General features: G+C 41.0%; 1 protein-coding gene across 1 annotated transcript in view; it reads left to right on the top strand.

Moving 5' to 3' along the window:
• Nucleotides 1–9064: 9064 nt before the first annotated feature.
• LCA5 (lebercilin LCA5) overlaps nt 9065–11515 on the top strand; it is a 68323-nt gene continuing 65872 nt past the window's right edge. Inside the window, exon 1 of the mRNA XM_070496584.1 lies at nt 9065–9293. The gene's annotated coding sequence lies outside the window, so the exon portion shown is untranslated. The remainder of the gene's footprint in view (nt 9294–11515) is intronic.

The raw sequence follows: 11515 nt of genomic DNA, 5'->3' as shown, positions 1-11515 counted from the left end.
CCTCTCAGATGGTGCCCCTGTGTGTGTGTGTGTGTGTGTGTGTGTGCAAACACGTGTATACACTAAACAGGTTGTAATCCCCTTGTGCCCCCTCCCCTCCCCCGCTGCCATGCTCTCTTCAACAGAGAAGCAGCTTTTATGTTTTAAATATGCTTCCTATGTTGTAAACATTGGGCTTCCATACAAGACTGCATTTGAGGAATGTCTTCTGCTGTGGGGGGTGGGGGAAATAAGTAAAGGCATCTGATTAATACTATTTGCTTTGTTTAACAAACCAGGAACCAAGCATTAAAAGAGTGCTTTATCCACTATTCCACAACCATTAAGGGGTAGACTCGTGTCTGGAATTCAGGTCTCTAGGTTTCCAGAGCATTATTTCTCTTTTTCAAAAGCTTGGCTACCTGGAACCACTACTTTCTATTAAACGACTCTAAATAATAAGTAATCTAAGCCTATATTGTCCAGAAGCGTAGACACAATCCACATGTGACTTGATTGAGATGTGTTGTAACTGTAAAATATACAGTGTGTCCAAGTCTTAGTACAAAAAAGTAATGTGAAATATATCATTGATAATTTAAAAATATTGATTACATATGGAAAAGATGATGCTTTAGATATGTTAAACAAAACATTATAGAAATCTCTCTTTTTAAACTTGTTTTAATGTGACTACTAGACAATTTAAAATTACGTATGTGGCTTACATTACGTTTCCATTAGACAAATCAGATTTAACCTCAGGGTCTGTTTCCTCATCTATTAAAAGTAGAATATATCTGCCGTTCCTATTTCTCAAGGTTATTTTCAAATCAGATGAGGTAATCTTTGTGAAAGTGCTCTGCAAACTGCTATACGAATATAAGCTCATATTCCAAGGCAGTTGAATACTTCTTTGGTCACCTGTTGTTTTAGTTGCTCCCTGGAAGATGGTAAGAAACGTTTTGTGGAGTTTTTTCTTCTGCTGTTGTTTACGTTTCTGGGGAGAGTCTGGGAGCAGGTAAAGTAATAGTGTAGGTTACAAACCTGATAATGAGCACACTCATTCAGTCTTCTCATTTATTTTCCGTGTGTGTGCTGAGTCCGTCATTAGCTTCAGTACTGAGCCATATAGATGGTAGATGCTACTTCCATGCAGTGAGGATCTCAGCTTGAGCCATAGACCTCAGAATCCTTCTGGGAAAGAACTTTTCCAAGGGGAAAAGAGTCAAGTACAGCTATCTCCATCAAGAGCTGTCAGAGTAGAGAGTGACTATAGCCAGTGACTGTCACTCAGATCAATTACAGGCCTGCTCCCCACTATGTTTATGTCATAAGGCAGGAGAAATGAAAGCAGTTTCACTAAATTATGTAAAATATCTGGGCATAACAAGTTTCTTAGTCAGTTCAGGCTATACAACAAAAATACCATAGACGGGGGGCTTAAATAACAGACATTTATTTCTCAGAGTTCTGGAGGCTAGGCAGTCCAAGATAAGATGCTGGCAGATCTGGCGTCTGGTGCGAGGACCTGCTTAACTGGTTTGCAGATGGCTGTATTCTCGTAGTATCCTCACATGTCAGAGAGCCGAGAGCTAGCTTTCTGGCCCTTCTTATAAGAGCACTAATCCCGTTCATGAGAGCTCCATCCTCATGACCTAATTACCTCCCAAAGGCTCCATCTCCTCATACCACGACAATGGGGATCAGATTTTAACATATGAATTTTAGAGGGCACAAAGATTCAGTCTGTAACAGCAAGTAACAATTCACTTGGACCCATCTAATGCAGTCACACATAGGGAAGGAGGCATTTCACCTTTACCTCCAAAATTCGTTTCTAGGATACTAGTTCAGTCAGGATGCTGTTGGGAAAACAGAAACAACACTAGGTTTAAACAGGTGGTATTTAATGTAGGGAATTGTTACATAACTGTTGAAAGACTGAAAGATCACAAAGGGAACACTGAAATAACCCAGAAATTTGTAACTTCAGTGAGCAGTTAACCTGCATGGTTAAGGGAAGAAAAGAATAGAGGTGGAGTCACTGGAACCTAGGAACTCAGAAAAAGGCCCCACAGAGCTGGGTCTACACCCCTAGGGGATAGCTCTAGCAATCTAGTCCCAGGAGCAGCACGAGACACGTGAGACTAGAGTGACCTGCTGCTGCTGCAGTAATCAAGAAGGAACTTCTTTCTCCCTAACACTCACCTTCCAACCTTTCCCTAATGCCTCCTTTTGGCAGAACCTAACAGTGAGCCAACCAGCAAGGGAGTCTGGGAAATGTAGTTTGCTAAGTTCTCGCCCCAGTGTCACATAATAGAATATAGAAAGGCAGGCTAGGATCTGAGAATAAGCATATAACTGGCACTATTCCAGTTCAGCGTTGGCATAAGTGGTGGTATTAAGAGAATCAGTGACAGCTACCAAAGGAAACTGCTGGGTTCTGAAGAGAAATGCCATAGACTGTTGTGTGACAGAATGGCAGTCCTGCTGTCTCTCCTAGCAGGGATCACGGGTGAAGGTGGATGAGTTTAAAAGTATGAGAGTCACTCTGGAAGTCCAAGAAATTGTTGGTGGGGAAATCTTTTGACAGTAGAGCTACTATAAAGTAGACGGGGTCAAAAGACAACAAAATTTGGTTGATCTTACCTGTATTTACAGACTGGGGAACTTAGAATTACATGTGTTTTTCTTAATTGAATTTTAAAAACAAGTACATTAGACTCATCTATGAACCTATTTGAATAAAATTATCATCACCTCCTTTGCGGACATCTATTGATTTTGTCCAATATTCCTTCTTCTACTAACAGCATTCCAGTTTTCCTTTGAGCACCAGCCCTCTAAGCTCCTCTGGGAGAACATGAACATTCAGGTGACTGAATCATGCCCACCCGTCCCTCACACCAAGCAACCACTTGGCCACAGTAATTAGTTCTTGTTCCAGTATGAGCAATCAGAGTTAATACCAAGATTGCTGCTGCACCCATCGGAAAAGAGGTTTTCTGCTTCCAGTGGGAAAAACTAGGTGAATAGGATGTGAGTTTGCAGCTTTGGTGGTCATACCTGGCAGGGAAAGCCTGCCTGTTATAAAACCAACACATAGGAAAGTATATGCAAGAGATAAAGAGGAAAAGAAATTTTAATGACTTTGAGCACTTGGATCCAACTATATTTGGAACCAGGTCTACTTCTAGATTTTTCTATTATATAAGGCAATAAAAACATTTTTTTCACTAAGCCATTTAAAAAATTGAGGTAAAGTCCACATACAATGAAAATCATCCATCTTAAGTATAAATTTTGGTGAATTGTAGAAAGTAAATGCTCTTTTAACTACCACCTCAGTCAAGATATAGTACAGATACATCACTCTTTCATGCCCTTCTAGTCAATCCCTACCCTATCCCCTTAGTTGATGGTTCTGATTTTCACCAGTATAGATTAACTTTGCCTGTTTTTGAACTGATTATTAATGGAAATATATAGAATATATTCTTTTCTGACTTCTTTTGTCCAACATCATGTCTTTGAAATTCATCCATGTTGATCAGTAGTTAATTCTGTTGATGACCAGCATTACATTGCAAGTATATACTATATTTTAAAAGTTTATTGTCATATTGATGGATCTTTGGGTTTGTCCAGTTTTGCTTAGTATGAATAAAGCCACTATAAATACTGTTAAGTATTTTTTGGATATATGCTTTTATTTCTCCTGTGTAAATACCTTGGAGTGAAATTACTAATTCATGTTAGAAACGTTTTTTGTGTTTTTTTCAAGGAAGATTAGCCCTGAGCTAACATCTGCTGCCATTCCTCCTCTTTTTGCTGAGGAAGACTGGCCCTGAGCTAACATCCATGCCCATCTTCCTCTACTTTCTATGTGGGACGCCTACCACAGCATGGTTTGATGAGTGGCGCCATGTCCGCACCCGGGATCCGAACTGGCGAACCCCAGGCCACCGAAGCAGAATGTGCGAACTTAACCGCTGCGCCACCAGGCCGGCCCCAGAAACATATGTTTAATTTCATAAGAAATGCCATCTGCATTTTCACCTGGCTGTCCCAGAGATACCTCAAACATAGTCCCCAAACTGCTTACTACTGTCCTTTATGTCACACTTGCCTTTCTGAAGTCACTGTCTTGCTGAAGAGTGCCACGTGTCTTAGCCAGGAATTTGGGGTCAGCCGAGGCCCCTTCTTCTGCCACCACCCTCCCACATACAATTAGTCACCCAGTCTTGTGACACCGTAGTGCATATCTATTTTCTTTCTTTCCTCACTGGAATTGCAGTGTAACATAATACAGCCATTTTGAAACATTTTTTGCTTTGGGGCATAGTAAAAAAAATACATATTACATGTATATAAAAATAACTGAAAAAAGTTGCATAAAATGATACTTCTTATATATGGTATACACTGATATTTTCTATATCCATTTAAAAAATGTGGTCATAAACTATAAATTGATTTACTGATTTATTCATGAGTTACAACCACAGTCTGAGAAATAGGTGGTGGAAAGCTGAGATCCTGGAGGCGGAGAGACGAGGGTTTCAATCCTTAGTCCTCTACTTGTAACGGGAACCTTGGCCAAGCAGCCTCGGGCTTCACTTGTAACAAAGAAATAATAATGGAAGTACTATTTCCCCATAGAGTTGTGCTAAGGATTAAAATTGGTTGTAGCAAAGATTAAAATGAGTATGTAAAATGATCAGCTCCGGGCGAGGAAGAGAAGGTGCTCAGTAGATATTAGGTGATTCAGGTCTTCCTCATTTCTTGCCTCTGTTATGGTCCCTTCCTGAAGTTTTAAAGGTCTTAGCTGACCTTTCAGCTTCTTGTCTCAGCCTGCATGATCTACTGGGATAATCTTTCTAAAATGCAGATCAAATCATATCAGTCCTCTGTTCAAAACTTCAGTCAATACCTATGGCTTTGGGACTGAATACAAGCTTCTTAAAAAGGCATTTGACGTCCAGCTGTTGCCTCTGCTCCTGCCACCTCTCTGCCACTCCCTCTCCCAGTGCACCCCCACCTTTGTCCATCACGTCTTCCCCCATCATGTCTTCCTAAACGACTTGCCCTGCCTCTCTAGTGCCTGGGTGTGTACTGAATTGTTTCTACCTCATATATCTTCCCCTCTGGTTAGCTTTTATGTAACATAAACGCCAATTCAAGAGTTACTTCCTCTGGGAAGTCTATCTGGACCACAAGGCTGAGTTAAGAGTCCCTCCTCCAAGGCCCCTTAGCACCCTAGGCCTACCTTTATAATTGCCCTTATTACACAGCACCTGCCATCGGAGAAACTTATCTTTCTTGTTCATTAGACAGTGAGCAGCTGGAAGACAAGGACTTCATTTTTCATCTCTATTTCCCAAGGGTACCTAATAAGTACTCAATATGTATTTCATGAATGAACTTAGAAATTTTCCATTGCAATTCTGCCGTGCCATTTTCCTGTTTTCACTGGAGAAATAGCTGGCTATTTTATTATGCTACAATTCCAAAGTAGTAGAAACACTTTTTCTTTACTTAGAATATTTACTGTCAATTAAAAACATAGTCATTGATTTTTAAGAGAATCTTCTGTGGATTATTTTCAGTTACAAACAAGCAATTTTCTACTAAGACAATTGTACTGACTTTCTCTCTTTCAAATCTAACAAGGTGAATGCAAACAGAATTATGTTTTCTTTCAATGCTATTCTCCTGCTTTGGAGATAGTACTTGGTAGGTCAATTTACTTAAAGATTTAATTGTGCAACAACAAAATCTGAAAACATGTATTAAAAACTAGCTTAAGCCAACTTTTGGTTTAGATCTTTTTATGCAAAACAAAAGCAAAAGCCCACCAAATTCAAATAAACTCCATGAAATTGAGAAACTCAATTACTCACCAATTATGAAAGAAGAAAAATATTAGTAAACATCTCAGTAGTTTTATCTTTCTCCACTAACAAAATAATTGTAAATTTCATCATGATCAAAAAATACTTATCTTCTAACTAAACAAAGCAATAATCAGAGTGTCAGCTTTCTGTACTGCAAAGGCAAATAATAACAATCAATTAGACTAAATTTCTTTATTAAGAGCAGACCACTTTCTGTCTCCAATTTTACTGATCTTTACACCCAACTCATTTTCCTAAGCCATTCAATTTCTTTTAAATACTTAGCATATTAGATATTGTTTAAAAGTTAATCTTGTATGCTGACAACATACGTTTTACCTGGAATTTATTAATAAACTTAAAATTTTCTAGCAATATGGACACAAAGAAGTTAGATTTAAAATTTTTGAATTTTGTATTGTCACATATCTAGGTAAAATATAGAAAATTGTGACAGTGCTTTTATTTTTTGAGTGGTATTAAATGAACAATTGAACTTTAGCGAAGGATAATTATATTAGTGTGCTTTCCAAGAATGATTATTTATGTATGCCCCTTTTGTTTATTTATTTTGGTGAGGAAGATTTGCTCTGAGCTAACGTCTGCTGCCAATCTTCCTCTTTTTTTGATTGATGAAGATTAGCCTTGAGCTAACATTTGTGCCAGTCTTCCTCTATTTCATATGTGGGTTGCCACCACAGCATGGCTTGATGAGTGGTGTAGGTCCACACTGGAGATCTGAACCCATGAACCCGGCTGCCAAAGTGGAGCACGTTGGACTTAACCGCTACGCCATGGGGCTGGCCCCCTTTATGCCCCTTTTAAATTATAGTCACCGTAATTTCCAGACTATCTACAGTTAGAAAGTCTACTTATTACTCTGCCTATTGATTTTATGAAACTTCTAACAAATTGTTTAAACTCTTTAGTTTCCCCATACAGAAAATGGGAATAATTCTATTGGTAAGCATTTCTAGGAAGATTTTAATTAATATTATCTGCATCAAGACACAGCATTAAATAACACAATCAAAGTCCTGCAGAAAAAAAAAAAGTCCTGTAGCAAATGAACATTCGGTAAGCAATATAACAAATCTGGTGATATTGCAATATCAGTGTAAGCCCAGGAATATTAAAAATAAAACTCCAAAGTGCTTAGTGTTGTTAGTATAATTTCTTTCATAAATATAATCTTTAAAACCAATAAGAAGCCTGATTCCTGTTAAACATAATTCAAGTGGCAAAAATCTAAAAATGTAGTTTTGTTGGCTTGTTTCCTGTGAAATGAAATGACAAATGGCATAATCTTAGAAAATTCTAATCCTATCCAAAAAGATGATATCAAATCCATGTAAAATAACATAAAACATTTGAAATTATCTCATAGTTTGGGGTAACCTTTTAAAAATTAGTTCAATAAAGTGGTTTTTACTTCTGTAAGTTTATAAATTCTTTTAGTATTTTTTCAAGGTCAAATAAATTGATAGTCACTGTTATTCCAAACATTACAGAGTGACCAAAACTGCACATTGTAAAGATCTTGAAAATGTTACATACAATTGGACAATTTTTTTGAGAATCCTGACCTTTTAAATACTTTCTTGCTTTCCAGCGACTCTATTAACCTGTAGGTGAAACACATTAAGGCATTAAATTTGAAACCTGGAACTTAGCCAACTTAGGCTTGACTCTTGGCCCTACCACTTCAGTATCTCCTGGGAGATTCTTCAACGTCTCCTAATCTGTTTCCTTGGGTATAAGGATGAATAACAATACCAGTCTAGAATCACGAATGAAGATGGAATGAGACATTGCCTAGCACATTGTGAGAGCTGTATAAACGTTAGCTTCATTCTCAAGTGTCCTTGAGGGCTAGCAACCCCCACTTGACTCTCAGGGGAAAGACGTTTGTATTTTCTCCTAAATACAGCGTGTTTCTTGACTCTATAGCAACTTTCTTTAAAAGTAATCCGCCGACGCGTTTATTAAACTACATAGTATTAACTCTAATGGAGTCAATGATAACCAGTGAGCTATTATAAAGAAGAGTATTAGGAGATTTAAGCAAACGGATGCAAAATATTTCAGCGCAGTTTTAGGGATTACTCATTCCTGTTTTTCACTAACATATGATTGCGATCATTTACCAATACATTGCGCATACGGAAAATTACATTTAATTATGGTATTGGTTAGGTGGGTTAGTCTGTAACTTAAAGGTAAAATATATTGACAGGATAAAATGAAGGCTTTGAAACTATGCAAAGCGGGAAAACGAGGCCAAGCAAAAAACGGAATTACCATAATTCATGGTCAGAAGATTCATTAGAACGCATTTGCCTTCGAGAATTAGATTCTCTGCAGAGAGGAGGTAAAAGCCAGTTCTCGAGAAATTAACAGTGGCGAGAACAGCGGAGAACGGTGTTAAACCATCTTGATAGGCAGAAGGCTCAGAAAGCCTTAAAATAACCTTCACCGAAGAGACGATTTTCTTTTTACCCTCCCTGCCTCCTACAATTAATGCCATTTAATGCATCGTCGATCTTTTAAAGGGGAAAATATGCCATACAGCAGCTCCCCATACATAACTGACGCACCACACATGTTTCAAGACTGTGTGCAAACGTTTCAAATGTCACTCCACCTCACTCCGGTTCCAAAACCTAAAAATCACTTTCCAGCCACTCGCGCGCGTCCGCGATTCACGAAGGCCAGGACCTCGAGGCGGGGGCTAACGGGAAGCACACGCAGTCCGCACGCGCCTGTAAATCAGCAGTTTCAGTGCTCACGCCGAGAAGTAACTAGCTATTTATGACTTATTTCTAATTTAAAACCGAGCGATTTCAAAAAGGGACTCGAGACGATTTTCACGTCTACAACCAGGCAGTCGTCGACAAGTTTCTACAGTCCACTTCACGGACTCCCCGCACCACGCCAGGCCCTGCACGCCCCGCATCGCGCCTGGATCCACACAGCCTAAATGGCCGACCGCTTTGAGAAGCGGCGGCGCGAACGACTTTTCTACTGTAGATCGCCGGGGCCGCTAGAGCGACCAACCAATGGCCGCCTTCTCTCGTCCTTCTCGTCCCGCCTTCCGGTTCCACTTAAGCCAATAGAAAGCGCAACCTGGAGACAGACACCAATGAGAGATCGAGGGCGGGCACCATTGGCTGCGGTCGCCCCGCAGTGCAGTCTGGGTCTTTGCCTCCGTTACCGTGGAGCCGAGGTAGCCGCGCCTCCGCCGCCTGGGAGCTGCCGTCCCCGCCCCTACCCTGGCCTTGTGTTCAAACTTCCCCCAACCCGGCAACCTCGGCACCCGCCCCGCGGCCTCCGCAGCCTCGCAGGAGCCAGGCACCCGCTCTTCGGGGGCCCGACGCCGAGGCCCCGGCGGGGAGTCCGGTCGGCGGAGAGAAGGCAAGCAGGCGGGCCGCCGCGTCGGCCCTGAGGGGGTCGGGGGGTGGCGCTGGGCTCTGGGTGGGCGTGGAGACTCGCGAGGTCGCGGTGCGAGGGGACGCGGCCGGGGCGTGGGGAGCTGGCGAGGCGGTGGTCGTGGCTCGCGGCGTGCTAGTGGAGCTGTCCAAGCGGGAAGGATGAAAGGATTAGAGGCGGGGAGGCTGTGGCGAGCGGAGAGAAGACAGTCCTCGGAAAGGAAGTCAGAGCCGGGCAGCGGCAGCGGGCCGGAGGAGGGGAGAGGGACTGCCAGGTGGGGGTCGGAAAGTGACGGGGCGGAGGAGGAGCTGGGGAAGGGTTGAGATCCGGGCGAGGAGGAAGGGAGCGCGGTGCAGGAGGCCCTGGAAGGAGGGGTTAGGATTTATTAGAAAACCCTAGAGGCTGTGGAGACTGAAGGAGGGACGGGGCCAAGAAGGGGAAGGAGGCTGTGAGGCTTTTGGTAGCTCTGGGATGATAAATAGGGGGAGATTAAGACTGGTTAGAGTGGAAAGCCTCACTTGTCCTGGCTGTGAAATTTTTCCACATCCTTCACGGATGAGATGAAGGGAGGAAAGAGGGTTGGCAAAAATGTGCCTTGTTGGAATAGATGAGTTGGCGTAGGTGGTCAGATACTCGGTTTTGTACCTTGGGAGGACCAAGGAGCAGAGTTTAACAGTTGTGAGGAGCACCCGTCCAGTTCACCTGAGTATAAACCTCTCATTCACTTTGTGGCCTTGGACAGATTACTAACATCAATTGGCAACGAATTACTGCCTAGTAACAAATTACTAGAACCATATTTTTTTTCCGTTTGAGAATGGAAATTGTAGATATGTTGTGAGGATTGATTTTATTGAAATGTTACTTAGGTAAATGAAAAAAATTGGATGGTTTTGTTAAAGTGGATTTGTTATTGGTATTTGGTTTGTGTGAGCTATTCTGTGGGCTGCATTGACTGGCGATTTTCTTAATCTTTTCCCTTGTGGACCCCCCGCTGAAAGTCTGAAGAAAGTTTTGGCTCCTCTCCCTAGGAAGGTACACGGGCACATCCATGTTTATGCTCGTCCTTTACCTTCAGGTTAAGAACTTGGATAAGATATTTCTTCAGGATCAACAGTCATCATTTAAATTTTTTTTTTTTTGGCTAGAGGGGCTCCATGCAGTTTGGAAAACAGTAAAACTGGAAAAAGGATATGGGTCTGGAGATTCTTTACTGTCTCTAGCATGGTTGTTATTTTAATCTCTGTTTTTTCCAGTTGTATTTCCATGTTTGAATTTTATATTACCATTCTAAATATTTCACTTTGGGATTTTTGTTGCATGTTGACTTATGTGATTATCCAAACACATAATAGAAAATAAGAGTTTGTTTTGATTCTCTCAGTTGACAAAGTGTCATTTCAAATATCAAAAAGTAATTGGTGACTTTGGAAAAGAGATTTTTTTTTTTTGTCAGTCACATCTGTTCTGTTAAACAATCATGTAGCTGTAATTCTGTAAGACACAGTAGAAATCCTTTATGATAAAGACGCTACCCTCTCCTGGTTCTCCTGCCTGTCATTCTTCATCTCCTTTGTGGGATCCTCCTCCTCTGCCCATCATTTAATTATTGTGTTTCCTCATAATTCAGTCTTCTGCCTTCTCTTCACTCTGTTCTTTTCTCGGCTAGTTCATCCTCAGGCGTTTGGTAGTCTTCGCTTCCACCATCTGTATTTTGTTGATTTTTTTATCTCTGTCCTGGAACTCTTGAGTTAGCTCCCAATTTATATAGCTAATTTTTTGTATTAGCTTTGATTTCCCACAGGCATCCTAAGCTTAGTTTGTCTAATATTGAACCCATCCCCTTGCCCCACCAAACCTGTCCTATTCAGTGGTACCGTATTCACCCAGTTTTGCAAGCCCAAAACTTTGGAATTCATTTAGTTTCTTCTCTCTTCTCATACTCCATGTATAATCTCTCACCATGTCCAGTTTATTTTATTTGATAAACATTTCTGACTCACTTTTGCACTCTGTATCTCTAGTTATCCTACCTTAGTTCACACCGCTATCCTTTGTCAAATGATTTCAAGACAAGCTGGTCTTCTTTCTTCAGCCTTATTGCCCTCTAATTCTTGGGTTGGAGATGGACTTTGTAAATGTCAGATCTGATCTTTTTAATCCTACTGAAGATCTTTGGTTTGTTTCCACCCAACTTCTTAGTATGA

The sequence above is a fragment of the Equus asinus genome, chromosome 24 (genome assembly GCF_041296235.1).
Source record: "Equus asinus isolate D_3611 breed Donkey chromosome 24, EquAss-T2T_v2, whole genome shotgun sequence".
NCBI lineage: Eukaryota > Metazoa > Chordata > Mammalia > Perissodactyla > Equidae > Equus > Equus asinus.
This window is presented reverse-complemented; position numbering and strand designations above follow the sequence as displayed.